The sequence below is a fragment of the Apium graveolens genome, chromosome 5 (genome assembly GCF_009905375.1).
Source record: "Apium graveolens cultivar Ventura chromosome 5, ASM990537v1, whole genome shotgun sequence".
Taxonomy (NCBI): Eukaryota; Viridiplantae; Streptophyta; class Magnoliopsida; order Apiales; family Apiaceae; genus Apium; species Apium graveolens.
The window spans coordinates 10,445,137-10,450,718 of record NC_133651.1 but is presented as its reverse complement, the minus strand read 5'-3'; the positions used below and the strand labels follow the sequence as shown (position 1 = coordinate 10,450,718).

Below are 5,582 nucleotides of genomic sequence, written 5' to 3'. Positions count from 1 at the left end.
GCAACGACGATTTACGTTAAATAATTTGACTTCTGGGATTCCCTTGCACCCACGTCTGCAGTTCTGTATACAAATTGATTATCATTATTCTCATATGGCATTTAATAAGTCAAAGCCAATAACAATGGAAAGAATCAGGAGAACTAGAAGGGATGCATAAGAAGAAAACAATATTCATAATGACTGATCTAATTTATTGCTTCTTTAGACTCTATGAATCAAGTTAATGCTCTTTGTATTAACAGAAAGAGAGGTTTCTTTTCTGGTATATTTTTTGAATTTAGAGTGGATGGTGTTGGTTCTTTTCTATGTTGTAGTTTCTTTTCCTGTGCCCCATTTGTTTTCATTTTAGAAAAAACTACGGCTTACCATCAATTAGTATTACTATTTTTAACTTTTACCCATCTATGGTCTCTGCTTTAGAATTGCCAAATGTTATATATGGGTATCACAATATCACCGTTGATAAAATTAAAATTAAATAAATAATTATTCTATGTAAAATTAAATTAATTTTACTCAAATTAAGTAAAAGTGTTATAGAGTTATAGTGATCCTCCTTCTCCTTCAAGATTTAAGCAATCTTGTTTTACTGTTGTTAATGATGTCTGGGGTCTGGTCCTATTAAGAAGTAGCTAATGACATTTGATGATATTGAGGGCTTCACTGTGTATGGAATACAACCAACAATCTTGATTATCAATATAGACATTATGCCATCTGAAAGACAACTAACAAATGATGTTTGTACACGGAGATACTATCCGAAGGTGTTGCAGTCTGCAGAAACCAGTGATGGTGGCAATAAATATGCTAGAAAGCATGATTGATCGTGGCACTAACAAGTGCAGAAATATCTGAAATTGCTTATTGGAAGTAATTGTTCCAAGATCTCCGAGGCATCTGGTTAAAGTTGATAAACTGTCTTGCCTATTGGAAGTAATTGTTCAAGAACAATTTGGTAAGTCCACATTTGATTGATCTGGATATTAATTTTATATTTTCCATAAAACCTGTTATAGTAGTGCATATAGTGGCATTGAGAACTGAGTCAAGTCTACCTGTAAGCGATAGTTCTGCTAGACAGTTCATTAAATACAAGGTTTACAAAGTCATTTCCTTTCTTTGGTTTTGACCTAAGTATAAGATCTTATACATAGGTCAAAATTAAAATTTTCATTTTCCCCAGATATTTCTCCTCTCTATCTCTTTTCCTCTTCCACTCACCCCCTTCACCTCACCCACTCCCATCTCTCAATTTTCCCTCTCCCTAATCCCCACTCTCAACGCACTCATCTCTCAAACACACTAGTTGGTTTAGTCTATGTAACATTATGTCTGTTAGCAAAAGGATAAACCTATAGTGTTATAAGCCCCATCTTTCAGTAACATACAATATTAGTATCTCTTGTCATGACTAGTTGGCCTCTTTTTACATGGAGACCTACTTAATTAAACTATAAAATCTAAAAAGTAGAAACTATTAACCAGTAACTTCATTTAGACCAGGTAAGAACGGTATCCTGATACAGTATAGGTTGTGTTTCAGTACTTCAGTCTTCCATATACATATTGGTCTTTCTATATATTTACTATAGACCGATATCCAGCATTTAGAGATTTGAGAAGACCTAACTAATTATATTCACTATTGATGTTTCAAAAATGAGTATATTCTAACTGGTAAGAGATCTGTTAGCTATTTATCTGTATAAATGGTTTCCTTTTCAATTGGTGTAGGTATTTCTACTTGGCTAAATCTTACAATTTGGATGTAAAGAGAGCCGAGGTGTATTCTTTGTACCGTCGTGCTTGCTCTCTTACTGATACTTCCCTCAAGAGGCTTCAAAGTTCAACCACTGTTGATCAGGTTCGTACTCCCAAAGAACTCCATTTTATGTTGCCATGTGTTCATGCATTGCATGTCCTTCCAAGATAATAGAATAAGCTGTTTTGATTTAATCAAAATATGAGGCGCATAGTTTTTAGTTTTCTGTCTTGAACATTTAAATGATCATTTATGTCAGGGGATATCAGGCACTTTTTATGCCTTTGCTAGGAAACTTGCATGCGTCTTTATCACATTTCTTTGCAAAGTGTATAAAAAACTTGGAAAAAGTTGATCTAGTTGTTTGAGAGGGAAACAAGTGCCACTAGCAAATTTTGTTGTCTGAGAATGTAAGGATGTGACCTTATGTTTCTTAACAGAGATATTGTTTCTGAGTTTTACTCACAAGTATCAATAGATGATCTCTTTATATTATCTTTTTTCTTCCTTTTAGCAGGAAGTAGAAAATGTGGTTAAAGCTTGTACAAAAGTAAATGGTACGTGGAAGCCAATATAAGAGTAGCATATCCTCCGGTGGATCTTGGAAAACAAAAGTAAAGTATATGTATGGAGAAGCATAAAACCATTTCTTACCTTGTTATTTTAAATATTAAATTAAAATATATAATCTTCGTGTTGATTATAATTTGCATGATTGTGAATTTATTATTTTTTGAACATTTCAGAGAAAAATGAGAACTGATGGTCAAGCATTTAAAAGCATCTCATGTTCGTGTCAAAAGACAAGATGTAGTTTTGCGATCTCGTTTTGCAGAAAGAAAAAACGCGACTTGAAAATTTTAAAGTAGTTGTTAGGGGAGGCACAATATGTGTTATTTTATCTGTAAGGGAACCATAATCGAAAGAGTTGGATGGTATGTGTAATTTAATATATACTTTTCTCCCACGAATGGTATAATTAAATTTTCTAAATTTATTGTAATATATAATTTTTAAGTTGTACAATTTAATTTTCTGTTGTACTGTATTTTTGGGATATTAGTATTAATTGTATAATGGAACATATTTATAGAAAATATATAAAATATCAATGGAAAACAGGAAAAAATAAATTTTTTGTGACAAAAAGCGTCGGCATTCTAGCTAACCGAATTTATTGATGAGAAGCAAATGTGTCGGTATTTCTGCTAATTGATGTATTTGGTGAGAAGAAATAGCGTCGGTTAAATAGCACGACGTATATCATGAAAACCTGTTGCATCGGCATTTTAATCAACCGACGCAACAAGTGACAACCAACAGCGTCGGCATTTGAGATGATCGACGCAATTAATCAAACCAAGAACGTCGGCATTTTGTCCAACCGACGCATAGCAATGCAACAAATAGCGTCGGTTATATATATAACACCGACGCTATAAGTTAACCTACAGCGTCGGTTGATGACCCTATGACGTGTGTTGCTTAACCGACGCAATTAATGTTTGTGTGTCGCTAATTTAACCGACGTTGTAGGTCCATACCTATAGCGTCGCCCACACTTACTTCGCCACTTGACCGACACCTTAGTTTTGTTTTGACCGACGCTAAAAGTCCAGTCTGTACTAGTGAAGATTCAACAACATGCAAACCTTCTTGTTCCAAGCCTCTGAACTATTTCAATGAGTGCTTCTAATTCTAAACTTCAAAATTTAAAATTCCCAAATTATGCGCTGGAAATAATTCTGCGCTAGGAAGGATCTGGTTGCTTAGCCTTTTGTTTCTCCTGTACAAATATCAAGCGTGTTTACATGCTTAGAAATTTTGGAATTCATAGTGTATACGAACTAAGTTAAGTGTCACCACTAACCGGTTTAATTTAGATAAATAGACACATAAAAAATAAAAGAAGGTAAGATATAGCATAAAATTTTATTTAGTAGCTTACTATAACTGCTTAGAAGAAGATGGATATTAAACTCCATACATGTGTGAAGCACTCAACATCAGCTTGAAATTCTTTACGCCAGAAAGCAGCATCCCCTTTTTTCTATGAGTTTATAGTTTCATGAATCTGATTTGTCCACATCTGAAATGACAGCTGCATCCAGATAAAACAAACTAGTGAGAACATAAATTACTGCATAGAAAATTTGGTGGATATCAGAACATGCTATGTCTAAAACTGGTCCATTTATAGTTCAAGTCTTAGATCCTAAGTAAGAATGTAAAGCCAATATACAGGCAAGGAATTAACGAAAATATAAGAACATGTCATATTTTCAAATAAACTTCTAACAAGACAAAAAGGTATTTGAAAATGCCAAGTCTAAAACTGGTCCATTCATAGTTCAAGTCTTAGATCCCAAGTAAGCATGTAAAGCCAATATACATGCAAGGTATAAATGAAAATATAAGAACATGTCATATTTTCAAATAAACTTCTAACAAGACAAAAAGGTATTTGATAGGTTTAAGAGCTGAAAAATGAATTCTCTTTTAATATAAAGAGAGTGGACATTCATAGAGTTACATATCTTGTACATATTAATCATCCGATTTTCACCATTCAAGGTTCCATCCAATTTTAATCATCTCCTTTTAATTTGTCGTTGCTCCCTACAACAGATAACTATAAAGACCTTCTTTTACTTCTATATGTTCTCACCTAAGCGAATCCACCCACTCATAAGCAGATTATAAATGTTCAAACAAACTGGACTATTAAGGAACATTACAATAATCAGAGAGCTTAAGACTTTCCTATTGCCCAACATAACAAATGTTTTACAACCTTCTCTGCTATAATATCCCCAGAACTACTCCCTACCATTAGTTGACATCTGAAAACTTACTAACACGACATACCAACTACAAATGAAACAGGAAGCAGGGTCTATGTTTCTATGGTCATGACAACAACATACACTAGCCATTTCAAGAACTATAATCCCTTAAGTTAGCAGCAGTAAGTATCGTGAAAAAATGAGCCCATTGTAGGACTTTCTAGAGCATTCATTATAAACACAACAAATATCATATAAGCTTAAAAAATAAAAAAATTACTAAGCTATATTCAAGATTCCAATGGCATAAAAGCACCCCCAATCGCTAAAACTAAGCAAGTTGATTTCTATTACCCAAAATCTTCATTATTATCTCATTACCCACTATTCTCGAAAAGGTGTCGTACCTCAGCTTTCTTGAAGTGGGCATAAAGGTCATCGATGTATTCGACAATGATAAATATCATTTGGTCACCTGGTTGAACCATATATTCTAAGAATAACAGATAAAAAAACATGCATATAGTCAATTTTCGAGTTTCTAATCTAACAACCTAAATAATCTAACAAGGATTAACAATTACTATATACATACTATGGGTAAATTGCTACATTTTCCAATTTGGGCACAATTATTTTCAGACCTAGCAACTTGGCCTCGACCATCAAAGACACCACCATTGAGCGTCAAGGCATCGATTTGTTGGAAAATGATCCATCCGTCCTGTGATTTGAGCTGGTTGAGGTCTATATGAGCCTTCAAATTTCCTTGAAACTCAATTGTAATGGGAGCTTTACAGGAACCGAGGAATGTCATCGGCCCAGAAGCATATTATCCTGGTGGAACCACTGGCAAGCACTTGTAAGAGCCTGTAGAAAAATCAAATATGCAACACAAATTTAATTTCATAAACTAAACATTTCAATACAATAATAACAATGATAACAATGTCACCTTATTATTGACATCCAGATTAGGAAAAACAAAAATGCTTGAATATGATAATGTAATGTTACTTATATACTGA

General features: G+C 33.6%; 1 long non-coding RNA gene across 2 annotated transcripts; it reads left to right on the top strand.

The window, feature by feature from the left end:
* The first annotated feature begins 842 nt into the window (after window positions 1-842).
* LOC141724655 (uncharacterized) lies at window positions 843-2,673 on the top strand. Of its 2 annotated transcripts, XR_012576839.1 has the most exons (5): window positions 843-961; window positions 1,741-1,870; window positions 2,028-2,178; window positions 2,286-2,393; window positions 2,515-2,673. It is a non-coding gene; the product is annotated as an uncharacterized LOC141724655 (long non-coding RNA). The 2 variants fall into 2 exon arrangements; XR_012576840.1 differs by lacking the exon at window positions 2,028-2,178.
* The last annotated feature ends 2,909 nt before the right edge of the window (window positions 2,674-5,582 follow it).